The sequence below is a fragment of the Chiloscyllium punctatum genome, chromosome 50 (assembly GCF_047496795.1).
Source record: "Chiloscyllium punctatum isolate Juve2018m chromosome 50, sChiPun1.3, whole genome shotgun sequence".
In the NCBI taxonomy this organism is placed as follows: Eukaryota; Metazoa; Chordata; class Chondrichthyes; order Orectolobiformes; family Hemiscylliidae; genus Chiloscyllium; species Chiloscyllium punctatum.
In genome coordinates, this window is record NC_092788.1 from 37274741 (window position 1) to 37288664 (window position 13924).

Here is a 13924-nt window from a genome sequence, read left to right on the forward strand (position 1 = left end):
TGTGTGAAATCATTTACAAAGCAAGAATCGAAATTGTAGTAATGTCTAGCAGCTCATGGTTATTTGACCGAAGTGTCCAAGTGTCTCTGCTGTCATGATCGCGTTCGCCTCCCGCGCGGAAAATCGCAAACAGCTCTGCTGTTCCAATGCGATTTGTGCTTTTACTGGAACCGAATGGAGACTATTATTTCATCGCTGTTGTGAAACAAAGTCCTGCGGTGACTCGACTCGTCGTTATTTGGTTTTCTGTCCAATGGGAAAATCGTTCCAATGAATTTCGGTGTCATATGTTATTGAATTTCTCCCATTTCCTTCATTTCCGTCCTGGAGTCATCAGAAGGAAAAGGTAATCTAATCGAGACTGTGAATGGTGAAATTCACTTTTTATGGCCCGTTCTTATGATGTTCTTTCTATCTCTCTTTTCAGCATTGTCTGGAAAGTGGTGGTGCACTAACGCTGCAGTATGTTTGAAAGAGTAGTTTGGAATTGCCCTGTTTTTATTTGTGAGATTACTTTATGACTCATGCCCTCGGACTGTGACACATTTAGCATTCATGCATCTCTCTGTCTGAAAATGCATTCGGCATGCCAGTTTTGTTTGTGTTCCGTGAAAAATGCTTTCTGTTTTGCGATTCGCTCAGCACATTACGAGTTAACAGGGTTTCTGAGGTAACTTCTAGCAGCAAAACTCCTCAATTGAGGTCTGGGAAAATTTCACGGAGTATGGTCAGTCGGGGCAAAATTAAGGAAGTTGTTCGTATCTGCAGTGTTTCACAATACTACCTTTCCCGTGAGCAGTCGAACAGACTAAACGATTGTGCCACAGACTGCGATGGAAAACTCCGCTAAAAAGTAATCCTTTACAGCCAGTGTTAGCAACAAGACGTTATGGGGGTACACGGCGTGGAAACAGATATTTAGGTGTATCACATCCATGCTCACCACATAACCAAAATTAAACAAGTCCCGTTCCCCAGCATTTGGCCCCAATCCCTCTAAACCCATCCTGTCCAGAAACTCATCCGATTACCTTTGCAATTTTCTGAGTGTAATAGCCTTCTCCACTTCCTCTGGGAGCTCATTCCATACACGCACAACCTTCTGTGTGGGAAATGTGCCTCAGGTCGTTTGTCAATTTCAGCCCACTCACCTTAAACCTATGCTCTCGAGTTTTCAACTCACCCCAATTTGGGTAAAACACAGAAATACTCAGTTTACAACCCTTCCATAAGATCATATCGCAGCCGTTCCGCTGCAGGGAAAGTCGTCCCAGCTTATTCCACCTCGCCCTTCGGTCCAAACATTGACGAAATCATTGTCTATATATTGTCATCAATCTCACGGCGGCCGCGGCTGGTTTCTGTAGTGTAGTGGTCATCACGTTCGCCTAACACGCGAAAGGTCCCTAGTTCGAAACTGGGCAGAAACTGCTTTGTTCGTCAACTGCAGCCTTTTACATGGACAAGAACGGAGCTTTCTTGCTTGCTTTCCCATCTGCAAACCTGCCTTCGAATTTGCTTGAAAGAATCTGCTCTCGTAGTGAAATGTAAGGCAACTCCATTTAATTACTGTGTAAAGCATTATAAAGTTTTTCTCCAACCTGGTTCTGATGCATATGCCATTCTGTTTGAGAGTGTCCTTGCCGCGTTCTGATCCTTCCACGAAAAGCAGTACCGCATTTGCATTCTTTGCGCAGGCGGCCCGGTTCAAAGGCAGGGAAGAAGCTGCTGCGCTGGTGTCACAGCGCACCACGGATTCCTGAACTTGTCTGTCTGTCAAATGTACCCCAAAGTCGTCTCTGAAAGGCCTCATTTGGAAGCTGTCTGTCGTTATTCAACGCGCGAGAGTTGGTACCAGATTCCTGAATCATATTTTGGGGCAGTTCGCACGTTAGTGGCTCATTCAATCAGCAACAGCAATGAAATAATTTACACTCTCAGAGGAACCTTTGAACTTGTGCGTTCATAGCGCCGCTAATATTAAGGTGCGCCCCGAGATCTAAGCCATGTTGGAACTGAAACGGAGGAATCGACAGAGAGGCTACAGAATGACATCGCATCCATTTGGTTTTCTTTAAATCACTGACGAGCAGGAAAATGTAAAAGGGGAGAGCGAGTGGGGAAGTGAGGCGGTTGCAGCTCTGGTAAAAGTCCTTCTTTGTGATTCACTCCGCAAACAGAGACTTGAAGGTGACTCAGAGGCGTGTGAGCTCTTCACATCGAGATCAAAAAGCACTCAAGGGCAGTTAGCACCTCTTCCGGAGTGGGGGTGGGGTGAGGTAATTACCTTTTGACTTCTGTTACGATGTTCAGAAACTGCCTTTTCGATTGACTTGAACAGAAACTGCATTTCCAATAAGCACCATGGAAGTTAGCAAAATTTATTGAATCGCTTCTCGTCGATTCCCGCACAGGTTTCCGACTCAGTTGGTATCCACGTGGCTCATGTCCAGGAGTGAACATCTCTGCAGCAAATTGCACGGTTAAAGTAAAAGGCACGGAAAGTGGCATCTCGAACCGGCCCCGAGGTCAGAGCATGCTCACAATGTGATGTGTCGTTCTCGGATTGTAATGCGACCTCCGGTTTTAGGGTGGAGAACATTCTTTGGGACCGTTCTTCTGCAAAACAGACACAGTGACTGAATAAATGCTGCACGGTTTGATGTGGAACACGGCCTGCTCAGCTTTGTGCATTTTCCCTGTAGTCAGGTGTGTTTCGTGTTCCGTGTAAACGTGAAAGTCGTCCTGTTTCGAGCAATGTGTGAAATCATTTACAAAGCAAGAATCGAAATTGTAGTAATGTCTAGCAGCTCATGGTTATTTGACCGAAGTGTCCAAGTGTCTCTGCTGTCATGATCGCGTTCGCCTCCCGCGCGGAAAATCGCAAACAGCTCTGCTGTTCCAATGCGATTTGTGCTTTTACTGGAACCGAATGGAGACTATTATTTCATCGCTGTTGTGAAACAAAGTCCTGCGGTGACTCGACTCGTCGTTATTTGGTTTTCTGTCCAATGGGAAAATCGTTCCAATGAATTTCGGTGTCATATGTTATTGAATTTCTCCCATTTCCTTCATTTCCGTCCTGGAGTCATCAGAAGGAAAAGGTAATCTAATCGAGACTGTGAATGGTGAAATTCACTTTTTATGGCCCGTTCTTATGATGTTCTTTCTATCTCTCTTTTCAGCATTGTCTGGAAAGTGGTGGTGCACTAACGCTGCAGTATGTTTGAAAGAGTAGTTTGGAATTGCCCTGTTTTTATTTGTGAGATTACTTTATGACTCATGCCCTCGGACTGTGACACATTTAGCATTCATGCATCTCTCTGTCTGAAAATGCATTCGGCATGCCAGTTTTGTTTGTGTTCCGTGAAAAATGCTTTCTGTTTTGCGATTCGCTCAGCACATTACGAGTTAACAGGGTTTCTGAGGTAACTTCTAGCAGCAAAACTCCTCAATTGAGGTCTGGGAAAATTTCACGGAGTATGGTCAGTCGGGGCAAAATTAAGGAAGTTGTTCGTATCTGCAGTGTTTCACAATACTACCTTTCCCGTGAGCAGTCGAACAGACTAAACGATTGTGCCACAGACTGCGATGGAAAACTCCGCTAAAAAGTAATCCTTTACAGCCAGTGTTAGCAACAAGACGTTATGGGGGTACACGGCGTGGAAACAGATATTTAGGTGTATCACATCCATGCTCACCACATAACCAAAATTAAACAAGTCCCGTTCCCCAGCATTTGGCCCCAATCCCTCTAAACCCATCCTGTCCAGAAACTCATCCGATTACCTTTGCAATTTTCTGAGTGTAATAGCCTTCTCCACTTCCTCTGGGAGCTCATTCCATACACGCACAACCTTCTGTGTGGGAAATGTGCCTCAGGTCGTTTGTCAATTTCAGCCCACTCACCTTAAACCTATGCTCTCGAGTTTTCAACTCACCCCAATTTGGGTAAAACACAGAAATACTCAGTTTACAACCCTTCCATAAGATCATATCGCAGCCGTTCCGCTGCAGGGAAAGTCGTCCCAGCTTATTCCACCTCGCCCTTCGGTCCAAACATTGACGAAATCATTGTCTATATATTGTCATCAATCTCACGGCGGCCGCGGCTGGTTTCTGTAGTGTAGTGGTCATCACGTTCGCCTAACACGCGAAAGGTCCCTAGTTCGAAACTGGGCAGAAACTGCTTTGTTCGTCAACTGCAGCCTTTTACATGGACAAGAACGGAGCTTTCTTGCTTGCTTTCCCATCTGCAAACCTGCCTTCGAATTTGCTTGAAAGAATCTGCTCTCGTAGTGAAATGTAAGGCAACTCCATTTAATTACTGTGTAAAGCATTATAAAGTTTTTCTGCAACCTGGTTCTGATGCATATGCCATTCTGTTTGAGAGTGTCCTTGCCGCGTTCTGATCCTTCCACGAAAAGCAGTACCGCATTTGCATTCCTTGCGCAGGCGGCCCGGTTCAAAAGCAGGGAAGAAGCTGCTGCGCTGGTGTCACAGCGCACCACGGATTCCTGAACTTGTCTGTCTGTCAAATGTACCCCAAAGTCGTCTCTGAAAGGCCTCATTTGGAAGCTGTCTGTCGTTATTCAACGCGCGAGAGTTGGTACCAGATTCCTGAATCATATTTTGGGGCAGTTCGCACGTTAGTGGCTCATTCAATCAGCAACAGCAATGAAATAATTTACACTCTCAGAGGAACCTTTGAACTTGTGCTTTCATAGCGCCGCTAATATTAAGGTGCGCCCCGAGATCTAAGCCATGTTGGAACTGAAACGGAGGAATCGACAGAGAGGCTACAGAATGACATCGCATCCATTTGGTTTTCTTTAAATCACTGACGAGCAGGAAAATGTAAAAGGGGAGAGCGAGTGGGGAAGTGAGGCGGTTGCAGCTCTGGTAAAAGTCCTTCTTTGTGATTCACTCCGCAAACAGAGACTTGAAGGTGACTCAGAGGCGTGTGAGCTCTTCACATCGAGATCAAAAAGCACTCAAGGGCAGTTAGCACCTCTTCCGGAGTGGGGGTGGGGTGAGGTAATTACCTTTTGACTTCTGTTACTATGTTCAGAAACTGCCTTTTCGATTGACTTGAACAGAAACTGCATTTCCAATAAGCACCATGGAAGTTAGCAAAATTTATTGAATCGCTTCTCGTCGATTCCCGCACAGGTTTCCGACTCAGTTGGTATCCACGTGGCTCATGTCCAGGAGTGAACATCTCTGCAGCAAATTGCACGGTTAAAGTAAAAGGCACGGAAAGTGGCATCTCGAACCGGCCCCGAGGTCAGAGCATGCTCACAATGTGATCTGTCGTTCTCGGATTGTAATGCGACCTCCGGTTTTAGGGTGGAGAACATTCTTTGGGACCCTTCTTCTGCAAAACAGACACAGTGACTGAATAAATGCTGCACGGTTTGATGTGGAACACGGCCTGCTCAGCTTTGTGCATTTTCCCTGTAGTCAGGTGTGTTTCGTGTTCCGTGTAAACGGGAAAGTCGTCCTGTTTCGAGCAATGTGTGAAATCATTTACAAAGCAAGAATCGAAATTGTAGTAATGTCTAGCAGCTCATGGTTATTTGACCGAAGTGTCCAAGTGTCTCTGCTGTCATGATCGCGTTCGCCTCCCGCGCGGAAAATCGCAAACAGCTCTGCTGTTCCAAAGCGATTTGTGCTTTTACTGGAACCGAATGGAGACTATTATTTCATCGCTGTTGTGAAACAAAGTCCTGCGGTGACTCGACTCGTCGTTATTTGGTTTTCTGTCCAATGGGAAAATCGTTCCAATGAATTTCGGTGTCATATGTTATTGAATTTCTCCCATTTCCTTCATTTCCGTCCTGGAGTCATCAGAAGGAAAAGGTAATCTAATCGAGACTGTGAATGGTGAAATTCACTTTTTATGGCCCGTTCTTATGATGTTCTTTCTATCTCTCTTTTCAGCATTGTCTGGAAAGTGGTGGTGCACTAACGCTGCAGTATGTTTGAAAGAGTAGTTTGGAATTGCCCTGTTTTTATTTGTGAGATTACTTTATGACTCATGCCCTCGGACTGTGACACATTTAGCATTCATGCATCTCTCTGTCTGAAAATGCATTCGGCATGCCAGTTTTGTTTGTGTTCCGTGAAAAATGCTTTCTGTTTTGCGCTTCGCTCAGCACATTACGAGTTAACAGGGTTTCTGAGGTAACTTCGAGCAGCAAAACTCCTCAATTGAGGTCTGGGAAAATTTCACGGAGTATGGTCAGTCGGGGCAAAATTAAGGAAGTTGTTCGTATCTGCAGTGTTTCACAATACTACCTTTCCCGTGAGCAGTCGAACAGACTAAACGATTGGGCCACAGACTGCGATGGAAAACTCCGCTAAAAAGTAATCCTTTACAGCCAGTGTTAGCAACAAGACGTTATGGGGGTACACGGCGTGGAAACAGATATTTAGGTGTATCTCATCCATGCTCACCACATAACCAAAATTAAACAAGTCCCGTTCCCCAGCATTTGGCCCCAATCCCTCTAAACCCATCCTGTCCAGAAACTCATCCGATTACCTTTGCAATTTTCTGAGTGTAATAGCCTTCTCCACTTCCTCTGGGAGCTCATTCCATACACGCACATCCTTCTGTGTGGGAAATGTGCCTCAGGTCGTTTGTCAATTTCAGCCCACTCACCTTAAACCTATGCTCTCGAGTTTTCAACTCACCCCAATTTGGGTAAAACACAGAAATACTCAGTTTACAACCCTTCCATAAGATCGTATCGCAGCCGTTCCGCTGCAGGGAAAATCGTCCCAGCTTATTCCACCTCGCCCTCCGGTCCAAACATTGACGAAATCATTGTCTATATATTGTCATCAATCTCACGGCCGCCGCGGCTGGTTTCTGTAGTGTAGTGGTCATCACGTTCGCCTAACACGCGAAAGGTCCCTAGTTCGAAACTGGGCAGAAACTGCTTTGTTCGTCAACTGCAGCCTTTTACATGGACAAGAACGGAGCTTTCTTGCTTGCTTTCCCATCTGCAAACCTGCCTTCGAATTTGCTTGAAAGAATCTGCTCTCGTAGTGAAATGTAAGGCAACTCCATTTAATTACTGTGTAAAGCATTATAAAGTTTTTCTGCAACCTGGTTCTGATGCATATGCCATTCTGTTTGAGAGTGTCCTTGCCGCGTTCTGATCCTTCCACGAAAAGCAGTACCGCATTTGCATTCCTTGCGCAGGCGGCCCGGTTCAAAAGCAGGGAAGAAGCTGCTGCGCTGGTGTCACAGCGCACCACGGATTCCTGAACTTGTCTGTCTGTCAAATGTACCCCAAAGTCGTCTCTGAAAGGCCTCATTTGGAAGCTGTCTGTCGTTATTCAACGCGCGAGAGTTGGTACCAGATTCCTGAATCATATTTTGGGGCAGTTCGCACGTTAGTGGCTCATTCAATCAGCAACAGCAATGAAATAATTTACACTCTCAGAGGAACCTTTGAACTTGTGCTTTCATAGCGCCGCTAATATTAAGGTGCGCCCCGAGATCTAAGCCATGTTGGAACTGAAACGGAGGAATCGACAGAGAGGCTACAGAATGACATCGCATCCATTTGGTTTTCTTTAAATCACTGACGAGCAGGAAAATGTAAAAGGGGAGAGCGAGTGGGGAAGTGAGGCGGTTGCAGCTCTGGTAAAAGTCCTTCTTTGTGATTCACTCCGCAAACAGAGACTTGAAGGTGACTCAGAGGCGTGTGAGCTCTTCACATCGAGATCAAAAAGCACTCAAGGGCAGTTAGCACCTCTTCCGGAGTGGGGGTGGGGTGAGGTAATTACCTTTTGACTTCTGTTACTATGTTCAGAAACTGCCTTTTCGATTGACTTGAACAGAAACTGCATTTCCAATAAGCACCATGGAAGTTAGCAAAATTTATTGAATCGCTTCTCGTCGATTCCCGCACAGGTTTCCGACTCAGTTGGTATCCACGTGGCTCATGTCCAGGAGTGAACATCTCTGCAGCAAATTGCACGGTTAAAGTAAAAGGCACGGAAAGTGGCATCTCGAACCGGCCCCGAGGTCAGAGCATGCTCACAATGTGATCTGTCGTTCTCGGATTGTAATGCGACCTCCGGTTTTAGGGTGGAGAACATTCTTTGGGACCCTTCTTCTGCAAAACAGACACAGTGACTGAATAAATGCTGCACGGTTTGATGTGGAACACGGCCTGCTCAGCTTTGTGCATTTTCCCTGTAGTCAGGTGTGTTTCGTGTTCCGTGTAAACGGGAAAGTCGTCCTGTTTCGAGCAATGTGTGAAATCATTTACAAAGCAAGAATCGAAATTGTAGTAATGTCTAGCAGCTCATGGTTATTTGACCGAAGTGTCCAAGTGTCTCTGCTGTCATGATCGCGTTCGCCTCCCGCGCGGAAAATCGCAAACAGCTCTGCTGTTCCAAAGCGATTTGTGCTTTTACTGGAACCGAATGGAGACTATTATTTCATCGCTGTTGTGAAACAAAGTCCTGCGGTGACTCGACTCGTCGTTATTTGGTTTTCTGTCCAATGGGAAAATCGTTCCAATGAATTTCGGTGTCATATGTTATTGAATTTCTCCCATTTCCTTCATTTCCGTCCTGGAGTCATCAGAAGGAAAAGGTAATCTAATCGAGACTGTGAATGGTGAAATTCACTTTTTATGGCCCGTTCTTATGATGTTCTTTCTATCTCTCTTTTCAGCATTGTCTGGAAAGTGGTGGTGCACTAACGCTGCAGTATGTTTGAAAGAGTAGTTTGGAATTGCCCTGTTTTTAGTTGTGAGATTACTTTATGACTCATGCCCTCGGACTGTGACACATTTAGCATTCATGCATCTCTCTGTCTGAAAATGCATTCGGCATGCCAGTTTTGTTTGTGTTCCGTGAAAAATGCTTTCTGTTTTGCGCTTCGCTCAGCACATTACGAGTTAACAGGGTTTCTGAGGTAAGTTCGAGCAGCAAAACTCCTCAATTGAGGTCTGGGAAAATTTCACGGAGTATGGTCAGTCGGGGCAAAATTAAGGAAGTTGTTCGTATCTGCAGTGTTTCACAATACTACCTTTCCCGTGAGCAGTCGAACAGACTAAACGATTGTGCCACAGACTGCGATGGAAAACTCCGCTAAAAAGTAATCCTTTACAGCCAGTGTTAGCAACAAGACGTTATGGGGGTACACGGCGTGGAAACAGATATTTAGGTGTATCACATCCATGCTCACCACATAACCAAAATTAAACAAGTCCCGTTCCCCAGCATTTGGCCCCAATCCCTCTAAACCCATCCTGTCCAGAAACTCATCCGATTACCTTTGCAATTTTCTGAGTGTAATAGCCTTCTCCACTTCCTCTGGGAGCTCATTCCATACACGCACATCCTTCTGTGTGGGAAATGTGCCTCAGGTCGTTTGTCAATTTCAGCCCACTCACCTTAAACCTATGCTCTCGAGTTTTCAACTCACCCCAATTTGGGTAAAACACAGAAATACTCAGTTTACAACCCTTCCATAAGATCGTATCGCAGCCGTTCCGCTGCAGGGAAAATCGTCCCAGCTTATTCCACCTCGCCCTCCGGTCCAAACATTGACGAAATCATTGTCTATATATCGTCATCAATATCACGGCCGCCGCGGCTGGTTTCTGTAGTGTAGTGGTCATCACGTTCGCCTAACACGCGAAAGGTCCCTAGTTCGAAACTGGGCAGAAACTGCTTTGTTCGTCAACTGCAGCCTTTTACATGGACAAGAACGGAGCTTTCTTGCTTGCTTTCCCATCTGCAAACCTGCCTTCGAATTTGCTTGAAAGAATCTGCTCTCGTAGTGAAATGTAAGGCAACTCCATTTAATTACTGTGTAAAGCATTATAAAGTTTTTCTCCAACCTGGTTCTGATGCATATGCCATTCTGTTTGAGAGTGTCCTTGCCGCGTTCTGATCCTTCCACGAAAAGCAGTACCGCATTTGCATTCCTTGCGCAGGCGGCCCGGTTCAAAGGCAGGGAAGAAGCTGCTGCGCTGGTGTCACAGCGCACCACGGATTCCTGAACTTGTCTGTCTGTCAAATGTACCCCAAAGTCGTCTCTGAAAGGCCTCATTTGGAAGCTGTCTGTCGTTATTCAACGCGCGAGAGTTGGTACCAGATTCCTGAATCATATTTTGGGGCAGTTCGCACGTTAGTGGCTCATTCAATCAGCAACAGCAATGAAATAATTTACACTCTCAGAGGAACCTTTGAACTTGTGCTTTCATAGCGCCGCTAATATTAAGGTGCGCCCCGAGATCTAAGCCATGTTGGAACTGAAACGGAGGAATCGACAGAGAGGCTACAGAATGACATCGCATCCATTTGGTTTTCTTTAAATCACTGACGAGCAGGAAAATGTAAAAGGGGAGAGCGAGTGGGGAAGTGAGGCGGTTGCAGCTCTGGTAAAAGTCCTTCTTTGTGATTCACTCCGCAAACAGAGACTTGAAGGTGACTCAGAGGCGTGTGAGCTCTTCACATCGAGATCAAAAAGCACTCAAGGGCAGTTAGCACCTCTTCCGGAGTGGGGGTGGGGTGAGGTAATTACCTTTTGACTTCTGTTACTATGTTCAGAAACTGCCTTTTCGATTGACTTGAACAGAAACTGCATTTCCAATAAGCACCATGGAAGTTAGCAAAATTTATTGAATCGCTTCTCGTCGATTCCCGCACAGGTTTCCGACTCAGTTGGTATCCACGTGGCTCATGTCCAGGAGTGAACATCTCTGCAGCAAATTGCACGGTTAAAGTAAAAGGCACGGAAAGTGGCATCTCGAACCGGCCCCGAGGTCAGAGCATGCTCACAATGTGATCTGTCGTTCTCGGATTGTAATGCGACCTCCGGTTTTAGGGTGGAGAACATTCTTTGGGACCCTTCTTCTGCAAAACAGACACAGTGACTGAATAAATGCTGCACGGTTTGATGTGGAACACGGCCTGCTCAGCTTTGTGCATTTTCCCTGTAGTCAGGTGTGTTTCGTGTTCCGTGTAAACGGGAAAGTCGTCCTGTTTCGAGCAATGTGTGAAATCATTTACAAAGCAAGAATCGAAATTGTAGTAATGTCTAGCAGCTCATGGTTATTTGACCGAAGTGTCCAAGTGTCTCTGCTGTCATGATCGCGTTCGCCTCCCGCGCGGAAAATCGCAAACAGCTCTGCTGTTCCAAAGCGATTTGTGCTTTTACTGGAACCGAATGGAGACTATTATTTCATCGCTGTTGTGAAACAAAGTCCTGCGGTGACTCGACTCGTCGTTATTTGGTTTTCTGTCCAATGGGAAAATCGTTCCAATGAATTTCGGTGTCATATGTTATTGAATTTCTCCCATTTCCTTCATTTCCGTCCTGGAGTCATCAGAAGGAAAAGGTAATCTAATCGAGACTGTGAATGGTGAAATTCACTTTTTATGGCCCGTTCTTATGATGTTCTTTCTATCTCTCTTTTCAGCATTGTCTGGAAAGTGGTGGTGCACTAACGCTGCAGTATGTTTGAAAGAGTAGTTTGGAATTGCCCTGTTTTTAGTTGTGAGATTACTTTATGACTCATGCCCTCGGACTGTGACACATTTAGCATTCATGCATCTCTCTGTCTGAAAATGCATTCGGCATGCCAGTTTTGTTTGTGTTCCGTGAAAAATGCTTTCTGTTTTGCGCTTCGCTCAGCACATTACGAGTTAACAGGGTTTCTGAGGTAAGTTCGAGCAGCAAAACTCCTCAATTGAGGTCTGGGAAAATTTCACGGAGTATGGTCAGTCGGGGCAAAATTAAGGAAGTTGTTCGTATCTGCAGTGTTTCACAATACTACCTTTCCCGTGAGCAGTCGAACAGACTAAACGATTGTGCCACAGACTGCGATGGAAAACTCCGCTAAAAAGTAATCCTTTACAGCCAGTGTTAGCAACAAGACGTTATGGGGGTACACGGCGTGGAAACAGATATTTAGGTGTATCACATCCATGCTCACCACATAACCAAAATTAAACAAGTCCCGTTCCCCAGCATTTGGCCCCAATCCCTCTAAACCCATCCTGTCCAGAAACTCATCCGATTACCTTTGCAATTTTCTGAGTGTAATAGCCTTCTCCACTTCCTCTGGGAGCTCATTCCATACACGCACATCCTTCTGTGTGGGAAATGTGCCTCAGGTCGTTTGTCAATTTCAGCCCACTCACCTTAAACCTATGCTCTCGAGTTTTCAACTCACCCCAATTTGGGTAAAACACAGAAATACTCAGTTTACAACCCTTCCATAAGATCGTATCGCAGCCGTTCCGCTGCAGGGAAAATCGTCCCAGCTTATTCCACCTCGCCCTCCGGTCCAAACATTGACGAAATCATTGTCTATATATCGTCATCAATATCACGGCCGCCGCGGCTGGTTTCTGTAGTGTAGTGGTCATCACGTTCGCCTAACACGCGAAAGGTCCCTAGTTCGAAACTGGGCAGAAACTGCTTTGTTCGTCAACTGCAGCCTTTTACATGGACAAGAACGGAGCTTTCTTGCTTGCTTTCCCATCTGCAAACCTGCCTTCGAATTTGCTTGAAAGAATCTGCTCTCGTAGTGAAATGTAAGGCAACTCCATTTAATTACTGTGTAAAGCATTATAAAGTTTTTCTCCAACCTGGTTCTGATGCATATGCCATTCTGTTTGAGAGTGTCCTTGCCGCGTTCTGATCCTTCCACGAAAAGCAGTACCGCATTTGCATTCCTTGCGCAGGCGGCCCGGTTCAAAGGCAGGGAAGAAGCTGCTGCGCTGGTGTCACAGCGCACCACGGATTCCTGAACTTGTCTGTCTGTCAAATGTACCCCAAAGTCGTCTCTGAAAGGCCTCATTTGGAAGCTGTCTGTCGTTATTCAACGCGCGAGAGTTGGTACCAGATTCCTGAATCATATTTTGGGGCAGTTCGCACGTTAGTGGCTCATTCAATCAGCAACAGCAATGAAATAATTTACACTCTCAGAGGAACCTTTGAACTTGTGCGTTCATAGCGCCGCTAATATTAAGGTGCGCCCCGAGATCTAAGCCATGTTGGAACTGAAACGGAGGAATCGACAGAGAGGCTACAGAATGACATCGCATCCATTTGGTTTTCTTTAAATCACTGACGAGCAGGAAAATGTAAAAGGGGAGAGCGAGTGGGGAAGTGAGGCGGTTGCAGCTCTGGTAAAAGTCCTTCTTTGTGATTCACTCCGCAAACAGAGACTTGAAGGTGACTCAGAGGCGTGTGAGCTCTTCACATCGAGATCAAAAAGCACTCAAGGGCAGTTAGCACCTCTTCCGGAGTGGGGGTGGGGTGAGGTAATTACCTTTTGACTTCTGTTACGATGTTCAGAAACTGCCTTTTCGATTGACTTGAACAGAAACTGCATTTCCAATAAGCACCATGGAAGTTAGCAAAATTTATTGAATCGCTTCTCGTCGATTCCCGCACAGGTTTCCGACTCAGTTGGTATCCACGTGGCTCATGTCCAGGAGTGAACATCTCTGCAGCAAATTGCACGGTTAAAGTAAAAGGCACGGAAAGTGGCATCTCGAACCGGCCCCGAGGTCAGAGCATGCTCACAATGTGATGTGTCGTTCTCGGATTGTAATGCGACCTCCGGTTTTAGGGTGGAGAACATTCTTTGGGACCCTTCTTCTGCAAAACAGACACAGTGACTGAATAAATGCTGCACGGTTTGATGTGGAACACGGCCTGCTCAGCTTTGTGCATTTTCCCTGTAGTCAGGTGTGTTTCGTGTTCCGTGTAAACGTGAAAGTCGTCCTGTTTCGAGCAATGTGTGAAATCATTTACAAAGCAAGAATCGAAATTGTAGTAATGTCTAGCAGCTCATGGTTATTTGACCGAAGTGTCCAAGTGTCTCTGCTGTCATGATCGCGTTCGCCTCCCGCGCGGAAAATCGCAAACAGC

The 13924-nt window shown here is 45.8% G+C and overlaps 5 non-coding genes across 5 annotated transcripts; all 5 read left to right on the top strand.

Moving 5' to 3' along the window:
* The first annotated feature begins 1357 nt into the window (after positions 1-1357).
* Positions 1358-1430, top strand: trnav-aac (transfer RNA valine (anticodon AAC)). The gene has a single exon. It is a non-coding gene; the product is annotated as a tRNA-Val (tRNA).
* A 2685-nt stretch (positions 1431-4115) lies between these two features.
* On the top strand, positions 4116-4188 carry trnav-aac (transfer RNA valine (anticodon AAC)). The gene has a single exon. It is a non-coding gene; the product is annotated as a tRNA-Val (tRNA).
* Positions 4189-6873: 2685 nt separating this feature from the next.
* trnav-aac (transfer RNA valine (anticodon AAC)) lies at positions 6874-6946 on the top strand. The gene has a single exon. It is a non-coding gene; the product is annotated as a tRNA-Val (tRNA).
* Positions 6947-9631: 2685 nt separating this feature from the next.
* On the top strand, positions 9632-9704 carry trnav-aac (transfer RNA valine (anticodon AAC)). Its single transcript has one exon. It is a non-coding gene; the product is annotated as a tRNA-Val (tRNA).
* Positions 9705-12389: 2685 nt separating this feature from the next.
* Positions 12390-12462, top strand: trnav-aac (transfer RNA valine (anticodon AAC)). The gene has a single exon. It is a non-coding gene; the product is annotated as a tRNA-Val (tRNA).
* Positions 12463-13924: the final 1462 nt, after the last annotated feature.